Genomic DNA, 13,600 nt, shown 5'->3' on the forward strand with positions numbered 1-13,600 from the left:
AGTGGAAATGTCTGTTAGCTGGGGATTCATTGAATAAATCACGGTACATCATACATTGGAATATTATGCAGCCAAGAAAAATGAGATAGGTCTATATCATTACGTGAAAAAGAAGCGAGATGTAGAATAATATTATGATGACCTCATATGTGTATACACATGCACACACATTGTTTTTTCATTGACTATATTTCTCAATAAAATATGCCAAATGAGAAAACATAAAGGCCAGAAAGGACTGGTGCAGGAAAAGCATGACAGATGGCTGACAAAAGTAAACCATTGGTGAATTTAACCCCAAGAAAGCAGATTTTCTACTGTATGCAAGATTTGTTTGGACTTAGTTTTAATAAATAATGAGACACAAATTAAACTAAAGGTCATCTTTACCACTGATGGTTCCTTAGTCTTCAGAGTATGGTAATTCAGCCTAAACTCAGAGCCCCTGTGCTGTTGAGCGGATAGGAAATTCAACTTGGGTCAATCTGAAATATCCTGTGTACACTCACTGAGGACTCTGGCAGGGACCAGGCACTTGAGAAACACAAGAACATTTGGAGGCCCTTTCCATCATTGCTCCACACGGGACATCCCATTCTGCCTGATCCCTTTGGGTCACTCCTCTGCTATTTCCTAGAAAAGAGGGACTCTTGGCAAAGACCCGGCCTGCCTGAGGCATGCGTAACAGCGGTACTGCCAAGAAGCAGTGACATCCTTGCTGCTTCTGGGAGAACAAAACTTGACAATGTGGGGAGATACGGCTCTCCTCAACCCATAATTCTCTTCAATGGGTTTATTTGGAACTAAAGCCTGAAAGTTCAGCCACAAGTCTCTCCTGAGGCAAAGACACAGAACCAGTTTGAATGGGAGAAGGAAGCTGTTCTCACCAAATTCCTTTCATTTTAAAGTTGAGGAAACTGAGACAAGGGCATAATGACCGAAGGCATACAGCTAGTTACCGAGAGCTGGCTCTTCCTCCCATAGCACAGTGCCTCTTGGATTTTCTAACTTCCAACCTCTTGTATTCTAAATTGCCCTTGTTAATTGGCACGTAAGTTTCTTTACCTAGAGTTTTAGACATATTTGGAAACTTCTTTTAAGCATGTTGATCCACTCAGGGCTGACTTATTTGTGACAGCAAGAATAGCTCCACCCCGGGGCATGTCCAGCAGGATGAGGGATTCAGGGATAAATCACATTGTGTTCCATTCTTCACAGCTCTTGATATTTTCACACAAGAGAAATCAGGTTCCTGAGGGTGCACAGGGCCCAAAAGGCCATCCTTAGGGTGTCTGCAGAGGAAAAGGCAGAGTCCCATGGGTCCAGCGACCCTCCACAGATACCTTGGGATGACCTCGGGGAACCTGATTTCTCCTGTGGCAATGATGTTTGTGGGCTGGATGATTTGGAAGAGGCAGGTGAATGAGCTGCATGCATGTAGTTAAGTCTTCGGTCCTTCTCAGCAACAGCTGCCAAGACCGTATCATTTTCCCGCTGGCCCTGAGCGTCGCCGTTCACCTGCACCTGGGCAGGAAAGGGCCCGGGGGATGGCACTGCACCTACTGTGAGAGCAGCCACCACTGTCTCCGTGTGCAGCGGACATGTTGCAGTGAGCAGTGTAGGCGTGCACGGGCTGTCTAGCTATCCGGCACATTACAGGCCTGCTCTAACACTTTCTTGTATTCTTTCTTCTAATAATAAATTGCAAGGGAACAGGGTGTACTGTTGTGTTTTATAATTCAGGCAAACAACACAGGTATTGGCTAACCTGGCTTGACTTTTTTAAGCCAATCCGGCAGAAAGGCATTGGGCGTTGCACCGGCCTCCCAGCATCTTTCTGTGCAGTCCAGCAGCAGCAGAACAGCCGAGAGCCCGCGGTCCTGCGCTACAGCCCAGGGAGCCTGTGCTGTGGACGGCTGGCTGGGGCCGAAGCTCTGTCATTCCAGCTCCGACCGATCAATGCTGAAATCATTGCGAAACCACGACGACCAGTCCCGGGCCCCACAAACCATCCAGTGGGTGAACAAGAATTCAGTTCAACTAACTTGCGCCTGTGGACACAGATCTTTCTTGCCGTGGAGGCAGAGGTGTGGAGATGGTGAGCAAGGGGAGAGAAAAAACTAGGTCTCATAAGAAGCAAACAGAAAACGGGCGGTTTGGGTTCTCGTGATGCCCGGCACGTCCCTTCCGTACGCCGCTGCCTCCTGTCTGCATTGCCCCTCTCTGCGGTCGGACTGCCTCGGAAGGCTGCCACCCCGGCCACCCCCACCCATCGCCCCTGGCTCCCTCCTCACGGACCCCCATGACTAGCCACATGGAGGTGCCGCCTACTCAAATGACTTACCCTCCCCTTTCTCAAGGCTTTTCTACCCCAATTCTCCCACTCCCTCCATTCTTCCAATTACTTATTTCTAGCAAAGTACATTCTGTATCATTCCCCTTGTCTCCTCTCTCTTTTTCTTTTTAATCACTCCCATGTCCAAGTATTCGCATGCATGGAAAGATAACATTCTTCTATTCAGGTTAGAGGACCTTTCAAAATATTTATTTATTTACTTATTTACTTATGTCGTCCCACTAATCCTGGACACAGAGTAGGCAGGATATTAGAGTCACAAGCATGTTTTGGGCAATATCAAATTCAAATCTTGTTTGTGGTTCGTTGAGGCATATCTAGGCAATTAATGGGAAAAATGTTTTTAAGTTTTAATAAGCTCTGGTTGCTTACGTGTCAGCAACCTCTAATGTTGCTTCTCGACAGCTTTCAACTTGATAGAAGGTGCTTCCTAAAGATGCACTTTTGTGAAGTCAGAACCAGTATAAACTGAGCCAAATCATGATTAAAATTTTTGCTGGCTGCTCCTTTTGCCAGTAGAGTTCTGTGTTTCCACTTGTTGGAAATATATCTGCCTGTCAATGTTTGAGAACGCCAGTACCTTTTTGAAATTACAAACACACAGTGTTCCTCTTCAAGAATGCCAGCATTCATAATTTTTAAGTCTTAAACTTCTAAGAAATGGAAGCAATTGAATTTCTCTGCCTCTTAATGTCGAAATGGTAACATTATATGGAATGGCAATAATGTTATTTATGCTTTCAAAAATTAGGTCCTTCTACACTTATGCCTGTGTATCAGTCACAAGCTAATTCATTCCTTAACTCCAAACTACTTCCTTTTTTGTCCCAGAAATTCTGAATGATTGCTACAGTGCAGAAATTTACAGAAGTTTGATTTGAAATGAAATGTTTCAAAACTCAGGTAGACATAAGTTATAATTTATTAATGTGAGGAAAACACTTAGTTGCAACATCTCTTACAGGAAAGTTTTAAAATATTCTAGATATGACAAAGATTTATGAGGTATGATTTCACAAGTAGAAAAAGTATTTTGGTGAAAACTCCTTTTTTGTAGGTAAAATAAGAAATCGCAAGAGTAACTAGATGAACCTATGTGGAAATCATCTGCTAACTCAATTGAGCAAATAAAGTCCACTAATCTTTAAAAACCAAACATGCATGTTTATTATTTAGTTTTTGGTACTGCGTTCTTTTTCTTTTCTTACAGAGGTATTTGTGGGATCTTTTATTTTGAAAATATGCTATTTTAACATAGGTTGTCAATAACTTGATCCTAGTAATATGGTAGAAAAGGTATTAGATTAGGAACCATAGGGCCGGGGTGTCATTTTCACTCTGCCACTCACCAGGTTTGTGACTATGGTCATTTCTCTTCTACACTTTAGACCTCCATCTTCTCTTCTGTTCAGCTGGAATAATAAATACCTAATCTCCTTGCCTCTTAATGTTACTATGAGGATCAAATAAGGTCCCAATTGTTAAGTCACTTTGAAACTATAAAGTGTGGAGACGGCGGGCAAGGCATTCTCCTCATTACCACCTCAGAACTCTCAGATTGCATCCCTCAAATGCATTATTTAGCAAAAGCACGAACTTGAATGCCATATGGAGTCCTTGTTGACACTGCAGATGTTGGTTAATTTTAGATTCTAAAAGAACAAAAGAACAGAAACACAACCAAGCAAATTATCCTCTTTAGCTTTTTCTTCGAAATCTCCTATTATACAAATACCAAACTAAAAATGGCAGGCTTAACTAATACAGAAAATTACATCATCTGAAGCACTGGGATCTATATATCCAAGCCCTTCTGCAGAACACGAGTTCATTCCCTCCAAAGCACAGTGCCAACGAATGTAGTGCTGTAAGATTAATTATGGTTATATCTTCAAGGACCAAGTAAAATGATTTTAATCTCCAACTTTAACTTCAACTAACACAGAGCCAGTGGAAATGTAAAAGTTCAGAAGAGTCACAAAAGGATATGCAGTCCATTTTGGTGGCCATAGTCTCTCACGAATTAATGAAAAACTGAACTAAGCTTAGCTAGCCCTGGGCTCAATTCTGAAAATTCATATTTGCAAGTGGGGATTTCTTTGCAGAACAGGTGTGCCAGACATGCACATACTCGCGAAAACTGCTTTTACAGCCTCATCAGTTTGGGAAGACCTGTCCTGCTCACGTGTGCCATCTGTAAGGCATCTCTTTGCATCTTGTCAAATCCAACTTCCTACTTACACATGCATAAACAAGAGGTGTTTTTGTAAAATATGACATCTGTCATTCTATCTCTTGTTTGCATACCACCCACTAACAAAAAATATCCTGAAATAAGCTGAGCATTTTGTGTCTTGAAATTATTTATATATATGTAAATTATAAGTAACATATTTATATTAATTTTTTACATAATCAATATTATATAAAATATATAGCTTCATATATGTGAAGCAATAAAACAAAGAATACTTCATATCAGAACATAGCCATTAGCTTACCTGAAGTAGTTTGAAAATGGTCGTGTTGATATTCTGGGCCTAGATTTTTAATAACATTTTCCAGAGAATACTCCTGTCTTGAAATTGCTCACTAAGCCTTAGTGCCTTAAGATATTGACAGAATATCACTCTAATTAGAAATAATTCTCAAACAGAAATGTTTCACCTGTAAGATACTTCTCTAAAAGAGGCCAAAATTTCAAAAAATGTTTCAACCTATATTTTAGAAATTTGGTAGACACTATATGATATGATATTTCAAAATGTGCTCTCCTGTGGATTAGAAATATTCAAAGTAAATCCAAAGGTAGATTTTTATGACACTGCTTATTATGGATGCAGTCTAGGCTGATTATTTTAGTATTAAGTATACTATTAATCACCTCCCTATCCTGCCCATATGCTACCTCTGTTAGCACAGAAGGCCAAATAAGACAGGTGCAACTTGATTCCATGTTACATAGTTCTCTCAAATTGGAACAAAACTTTAACCCCCCCCAAAATATTTGCCCATCCAAAGGATTTTGGATTACTGCAGATGACTACAGGCCCAAACCAGAAATGGATTCAAACAACTTTCATTCACTGTTGAAGCTGAACTGGAGCTGACCCCCAAAATAAATTGGCTAATTCCCTGTAAGAGGAATATGAATCAGGTTGCCATCTGTTCCTTTCCTTCTTTAACATCATCAGTGGGCTGGGTTAAACATATAACTGGAGGAGTCCTTGGGGGAAGGGGAAGAGAACTCTGGGTTGGTGTGTAGATGGGTATGCTGCAATGATAGAGTCACCTCAAGTGCAAGAAGAGAGGAGTCTGGGAATTATCTGGGGAAATCTTGCAATTTGTCATACCATGGGAGCAACATTGTTTAATTTTCTTAATTTTGTTTGAAGATATTGCATCAACTAAAGCTCCTTTGCTTGCCAGAGATGAAAAATGTAATCTAAACTAGTTTAATCAAAAGATAAATGTATTGGGCTCATGTAACTGAATAATTTAGTTTCTGGTTCAGGTGGTGCTTGGTCCAGGGCTCAGAGTGTGACCCAGGACCTGATTTCTCTCTCTCCATTTCTCTATTCAGCATTTTCAATATTAACTTCATTCTTGGGCAAAGTCTCTCCATGTGTAGCCAGCATGGATGCAAACCACTCTAGGGACTACTTCCCTGTAGGTTCAAATCCAGAGCAACTTTTCTAGTAGGTCTAGGATAGATTACTGGGAACAGGATACCCTAGTGCAAATCATGTTCACATTTATAATTACTTCATTTGATCACCACAAGAGTCCAATGAGGTAGAGTATTATTATGCTTGTTATTATTACAATTTTATAGATTAAGTAACTGAGGCCCAGAGAGGTTATGTGAGTCTCCTTGGATGGCACAGCAAGTAATGAAGGATATTTTTAAGTTAGACCCAGATATTTAGACGACCTCTCCTATTCTATTTCACCACTATGTCTATTCAGTGTGATAAATGTATGTGCAACATGCTATGGGAGGTAAAATATAACAAAGAGACTTTTTGTCTGGAGAGGTATGGAAAGGATTCACTGAGGAAAAGTCATATAAGTGGAGCTGTGAAAGGCGAGCAGGAGTTTTCAGGTAGAGAAGGAGGCACATTTCAGACAGAGATCTGATCAAAAGGAGAGGAAGGTAAAAGTATATAGCATGCTCCATGTGGTGGGAAGCAGAGGAGTCCAGAAGGAGAGGTTGGGGCCATATCCTGTGAAAGATTTTCAGTGCCATTTTGTACACAGTTGGGTAGTCCCTGAATGCAGAAGATTGAAACAGTCAAATCTGGGTTTTCAAAAGAAAATTAGAATGGCAGATTGGTGGATGAATTGGAGCATGAAGAAACAAGTTAGGCATTGTGTGAGTGAGTGTGTCAGTGTGTGTGTGTGTGTGTGTGAGTGAGATCATGCAAGCAAACTGAAGTGTCTGAGGGAGGATCGTGGAAATGGAAAGGACAGGTTACAAAATGTGTGAATTAGAATCACTTTTGGGACGTGGAAGAAAGGGAGGAGTAAAGACTATTTTTAAACATTTTTAGCTTATATGACTTGGTAGATGATGATTATCTCAACCAACTTAAAGAATACAGAAAATGATTTGAGGAGGGAGATGGGGGTTTTCTTGTAGCTAAGACTTATCTTTTACCCATTTTTGGTCTAAGTGCCTGTTTGTAATGTTTAGTTAGATATGTTAAACAGGTCGCTAAAATTATGGGCCCAGACTTTGAAAGCTGTGTTGAAGCTGGAGATCTAGTTTTTGGAGTCATCAAATTACAAGTTATATAAAAATTCCTATTGCAAAACAGGGACAGGGAACTTTTTGGCTTGATGGAAATGTTCTATTTCATGGTTATGATTGTGGTTACAGAGTATACATGCCTCAAAACAGATCAGACTTTACACATAAAATGAGTATATTTTATTTTCTCTTAAATCCCTTAAAAAACTAAAAATAGAATAAGTGAACTGCTTTATACAACAAAGTGATAGTTTTTTATTGTTAATCAGTTGTTTTTAGAAAAAAAGAAGAGAATGGGAAGTTGTTCTACACACATTAAAAACAACTTATTGGCAGCACAGAAAGCTGCCATGGTTTCAGTTGTTCCAGAAACCAGGGCTAGAGGTGCCAACTTATGGGCCATATGGGAGTTCTCCATTCAAAATCATATTCCCTCCCCAAACCACCTTCCTCCATCCTCAGCCCACCTTGTATCACCTGGGTTGACTTCCGTATTTGGAAGAGCTGAGACAAGAAGGGTACTTGAAGAATATAATATGACTCATTGCTGAACAAGAAATCTTTCCTTATTGATTGATTTTAGGCTTCAGGCCAATTTGGCCTCCTTGTATGGCACCATTCCCTCAGCATCACTTCCGAATTGTCCTTTCAGTGCTCAGCTTAAAATCTACTTTGCACGGAAAGCCATTTTTAATTTGATAGGAGGAGGTGAAGTCTGATACCTATATTCATCCACAAGTGTATACAACATCTACCTTGAGTATACAATTACCACATCCATATCTTTATGTTCACATCTCAGTTCTGTCATTTACTAAGTCTTTGAGACCTTGAAGAAAATGAGAATAATAAAACTGACCTTGCAGGGTGGTGTGGATGAAGTCAGAGAGTATAAGTGAAATGCTGAGTATGGCATTGAGTAGGCACTTAATGAAAGGAAGATGTCTTGTCAAACTTGACTATACTTTCTGAATTATTTAGTCTGATTCATAAGTTTTTTGAAAGTAAAAGCACTCTTACCTGCGTTCTGTACTCTCACCCTAACTAATACATCCTCAGGAGACATTAGGGAATGATGTTTAGGAAGCTGGCAGGTCAAGGATAAAGTTGAAAAGCATTTAAACAATACATGCATAGATGAGAAGAGATCATTCTGGGGAGGTGGGGAAAAAAGAAACTTGATTCAGAGGTGGTGGCAAAGGTCTTTCTTTACATTTCCTCCTTCCATTTATTTAAAATTTTATCTTGCTAAAAAAAAAGGGGGGGACAGGAGGACTCATCTTGATAAGTGGAGCTGCAAGCCTGTGTGCCAATACACCTGGTATTGATTCATGCCAGCTGGGAGAGGAGCTTGGCTTCTCAGTGTTTTACTACTGTGGTTTCCTGGGCTGGGCAGCTGGATGTCTAATAATGATAAAAACCATAATAATACTTCATAATTATGTACTGCCCTTTGCCAGAACTTGGGTTTAATTACAATGACTATGCCGGAACTGGCAACATCTTCCTCCCTGTCGGGGTACAATACCCAAGGGCCTGGAAACACAAAGTGAAGTGGCCACTGCAGCCTTCTCCAGCAGAGCCTATCCTGGCAATGATTCCAAAGTACTCTGGGTTGGAAGCTCATCATCAGAAACAAAGAGTACTCTTAAATTGCCCACATGTACTTGGCACTGTCAAATAAATAGCGTTTATGAAACAACTACTGCCACACATGGGGCACAGCATCATGGAATCCCAGGCCTGGAAGGGACCAACACAGATGATCTAATTCATTATTACCCTGCCCCTGCTGTGAGGCATCACTGCCACTACACTCTAAGAGGTGGATTCACTGACCTTCCATTCTGATTTCGGCCAGGGATGCTTTTGTGGCAGAGTAATTCAGGTATCAGGAGATTCACCGATTCATTGAACACTCATTTTGTGAGCACTTATTCCGGGCCAAGGTGCTGCGGAGACACAAAGATGTGTAAGGTAAGATATAATCCCTGCCCTCAAAGTAGCTTACCTTCTAGTTGGGGGATTTGTATTCAGGTAACTGTAACATAAAGTTCTGGCAGATGAAAGGAAATGAAGTCAAGACTCCAGGTGAAAGGGTCTGGGCCATAATCTCTTAGAGAGTAAGGAGGATGAGTGTTGGGGCTGGGGGAAGGCTGAGGTGAAGAGCTGGGCAGCAACTTCAGGAGGGTCTTGCAGGTGTCCCTGTCTTTTTCCTTGTGGTGGTGGGGTTTTGTTTGTTTTTGTCTTCATAGCACTTAGCACCCCCCAAATTACCTTGTTTATTTGTCACTTTACTGATACACTCTTGTATATGTCTCACCGCATTCAGGAACCTCGTCAGTTCTGTTCATCACTGTAGCCTAAGCATCTCAAACAATGCCTGGCATGTAGGAAAGTGCTTAGTAAATATTGGCCTAATGAATAAATGGCCCAGGTGAGGCAGTGGCTGTAGAAATGGAGAGGAAAGTACATTTAGTAAATCTAATCAACAGGACAAAATTAGAAGGGATAGGAAGGTGTTACACAGTTGAGGGAGTAGCTTGAAGGATTACTCCTAGGTTCCTGGTTTGCCTAAGTAAACGGATGATGTTATCAAAGAAGATAAAGACAGAGAAGGAACAGATTTTGTGGACTTCTGAAGGTATGTGAGTTCCAATGACTAAGCTCAAGTGGAGATGTCCAAAAGCACTCATCTATGCACTAAAGGTGCGCCCAGCTGTCAAAATGGTTAGATCACCTTCTATGCAACAGAACGACTATGTGCCACTGAGGGGAGGGCCAGGGACCAGATCCTGGCCTCTCATAAAGGCCAACGGAGAACAGACTTGGGTTAGCTGAAGAGAGACAATCGGAGGGCTTATGGTTCCAGGGAACCTGGGGTGAGCTGCGCATTGGGGCGGTGAAAAAGCTTCAAGGACGTCGTCCATAGACTACTGCAGCAGAGATCCATGAGAACTAAAGAGTGCCCCCAGTCTCGGTTCCACGATGTCACCGGAGGCTGTCAGAGCAGCACTGTCGGGGGACCAGTGGAGTCTCATTTAGCCTGAAGCGCGCACTGAAACAGCGATGCCAGCTCCCCAGGGCCGCGCGCGCTTCTCTCTGTGGCTGTTCGTGTCTGGGTGCGCCGGGCAGGGGCGCGGGCGGCAGGGGCGCGGGCGGCAGGGGCGCGGGCGGCAGGGGCCCGAGCGCCCGACCTCCACCGCGAGGCTCCCGCCCTCCCGCCACTCCGGAGCGGGCGCCGCTGCATGAAGTGCGGGCCGACCGCGGGAGACCCACGGCCCGCCAGGATTCGTGCGTCACGCCCGCGACAGCCTGCAGTAGGGTGGCAACGCTCGAATTAAAGGGCGTGCGGGCTTCCAGCGGATCCGGTACCGCAGTGAGGCGGGGCCCCGCGCTGGAAGCAGCCGGGGACGCTCATTCACATTTTCCGCCCGGGCCCACCGGCCCATTCATCGGTTTCCTCTCCTTTTCCTCCGCGCCGCCGACGCCGGGCACGGCTTTCTTCCCTCTCCCACCTCAGGCCGACCTTCCGCCCCGGAGCCCAGCCGCGGCCCGACGCCGACCACGTGACCACCCCGGCCCCCGCGACTCGCTGCCGTCCACGCCCCCGCCCGCCGCAGCCCGCTTCGCCCCGCCCCTCAAGCTCATGTGACCACCTCTCTCCCACCTGACTGGCTCCTCCCTTTCCCCTCGGGCCGGACCGGCCGCGGTCGCAGCTGCCCGACTCCAAAATGGCGGCCGTGCGCGGCGCGCGCCCGAGCGGCCGGACCTCCCCGGCTCCCCGGCCGCCGGGCTCTCGCGCCCCGCCTCCCTCCCGCGGCCTTCACCTACCTGTCCCCGGATTGGCCGCTCGGAATCCCGCCCCCCCAGAGCCCCGCCTGCTATTGGTCACGGTAGGCTGCCCTTCAGAGAGGCGTGCCCCGCCGCCCCCCGCCCCGGGAGGTATTTTCCATTCCGGTGGGGGCTGGGGGAGGGGGGAGGGGAGAGGGTATAGAGGGGGAGGCGGCCGGGGCAGGGGTGGGGGCTGGCGGGCATCCGGCCGAGCCAGGGTCCCCGAGCTTCGTCCGGAGGGAGCGAGCCCGCGCTCGCCGGGCAGTCGGAGGGGACGGAGCGGCGGCGGGCGCCTCGCCCTCTCCGTGACTGCGCCGCGCGGGCCCATCCTGCCTGGCCGCAGGTGCCCCTGGATGAGGCCGCCCCGCGCGCCCCGGCCGGTGAGTGTCCCCGCGCCCCCGCCGGCCCCGGCCCCCGCGCCGCCCTTCGCGGCCGCCTCTACGGACCCCGGTGCCCGCGCCCGGCGCTTCCACACCGGCGGAGGCAGCGGCGCCCCCCGGTCCCTCCGGCCGGGAAGGAGACAGCGGGCGTGGGACGGCGAGCCCGGAGCAGCCCGCGCCGCGCGTAGTGGGAGCTTGCGCTTAGTAGGCTCTCCATGCCTTTCTGTGGAATTGTTTTCTGGTTGGAGGAGCGTGGGGTGTCTAAGGGGTAGGGGGTCGCCCCGGTCTAGTAGGAGGGCGTCTGTGACCCGGGTCGAGGTGGGTGGGGGACAGACCCCGGAGGTGGTGGGCTAATGCGAGCGCTGCAGGGCAGGGGGCACCCGCCAACGCACTTGGGGCTCTAAGGCTCTGACGGGGGGGTCCTCAAGGTCGAAGAGAAGAGGTCCCCTGGGAGACGAGAGGAGGATCTGGGGCGCTTGGATGGGGGAAGTGACTGGAGCACCTCCAGGGTTTATAACCCGAGGGGGAAAGGGATGCGCAGGCGGGTGCTGGGAGGCTCCTCTGCACTGCTTGGGGTCCTGAGATTCTCGGGTCCTGGGCTTTGGGCAGTGAAATAGCCGAAGCGAGGCGACTTCCCGGAGAGCGGGGTGCATTTAACGAAGGATGCTAAGAAACAATTGAAGTACACATCTTGGCTGGGGTCTCAACTTTGTAGGCTGGGCGATTGGGGAGTCACAAGGTGGTTTTGACATATTTTGGCGTTCCCACCAAAAGGTGGCTCTCAGCTGGACCTTGTCAGTTATCCTTTATTCTTAAATGTATATCTGTGTTTGATGGTGTTTTACCAGTTATTAGTTTTGCTGGAAATTCTCAAAGCTGCACCTTGAAATTCTTGTAGCAGCCTCTCCAGCTGCTGAAGATCCTTTCTTCAGGTCTCTTCATTTATAGCAGTGGCTTAGTTCTTTCCAATTTAACATTTAGACTGGACTGGACTGTTATAGTTTGCTACTGACTTTTATTCTACAAAATTAATAAGTAATTCGTATGCTTTCTTTCCCTTGCTTTTGTTTCTTTGCAAGGTCATGCAAAATGGAACCATAAATTCTATAGAAGTTTTAAGATATTTTCACTTTAAGTGTTGAACTGGAAAGATGTTGGTAAGCTAGCATTAGAAACCAATACTAAAATCAGGTGGAAGTTTTCTAACAGTTGGGATTCTTAATGTCAGATGCTTAGTTTAATTTTAAGAATCTTGTATTTGCTTAACACTCTTGAATGGGTTAGGAACATAGAAAATGCATACCAGGGTTAGGCAGTGAGTGAAGTCCACAGAATCCACCTCTCTGGCAGCCCTTAGAGGTTCTTCATGTCGCTGAGAATCAGCTAAATTGCACAGCTAGATCTTTAATCTTTTAAATATTTCCTTAATCATAAGTGTTATCTTATTCATTTCTCATAATTTACTAAATAAAAGCTTTTTTAGGGAGTACTTAAATATATGTGATAAAATTTTATAGATCAGATTTTGCCTTTTAATGCAATTCATCAGTCAGAGAAAATCTGCAAAAAAGTTAATATTTTCAGTTGGCAACTCCTTAGTTCTTGAATAATTAATGGATAATTACATTTTTTCCCTATTGTCCTTGAATTCTGCTGTTTGTCCTCAGGGAGAATGTACTGGCACACAAAACAGTAGCCTAAAACATGAAACCTAACACCTTTAAACATTATAATAGCTTCTGCATTTTTCACCTTAAGACTCATCAGTAGCAAACCAGTAGTTGGAAAGACTATCCCCCATCACCTTTGTTTAGAATGGGCTGTTTTCTCCCTTTGTAGAACTGAAGGACAATAATGCAGTAATAACTAAAACAATGAGAATGGGAAGCTTGGAACAAAGATGTATGTGTATGAGTCACATTTCTTCTAGAGCTAGAAGAGTAGACCATGGAGATGATTATTTTGCAGATCAGGAAACAAGGCCCAGAGGACTGGAAGGGACAAAATTGCTAGTTAGTGATGGAGCCAGGATTGGTAGACAGGTCTCTGGACTGTAGTCTAGTGTTTTTCTATTTTACCACATTCACAGTGTTTATTTTCTTTTTTTTCTATTGAGGCATTTTATTTGCACATCTGTATTATATCCCTAGAAAAAGAATCCCAGGATTTCCCCTCCTGTGTGTTTTCGTCATGATCCAACCTCAGTAGGCATAGCCGACTGAGCACAGTGAAACCAAACTGACAGATGGGAGCAAGTCCTTCTTCCATTTTGCTAGA

At 45.1% G+C, this 13,600-nt stretch overlaps 1 protein-coding gene across 1 annotated transcript in view; it reads left to right on the plus strand.

Moving 5' to 3' along the window:
• The first annotated feature begins 11,128 nt into the window (after positions 1-11,128).
• SOCS5 (suppressor of cytokine signaling 5) overlaps positions 11,129-13,600 on the plus strand; it is a 41,960-nt gene continuing 39,488 nt past the window's right edge. Inside the window, exon 1 of the mRNA XM_081156805.1 lies at positions 11,129-11,323. The gene's annotated coding sequence lies outside the window, so the exon portion shown is untranslated. The remainder of the gene's footprint in view (positions 11,324-13,600) is intronic.

The sequence above is a fragment of the Miniopterus schreibersii genome (genome assembly GCF_964146895.1).
Source record: "Miniopterus schreibersii genome assembly, chromosome: 13".
NCBI classification, from domain to species: domain Eukaryota; kingdom Metazoa; phylum Chordata; class Mammalia; order Chiroptera; family Miniopteridae; genus Miniopterus; species Miniopterus schreibersii.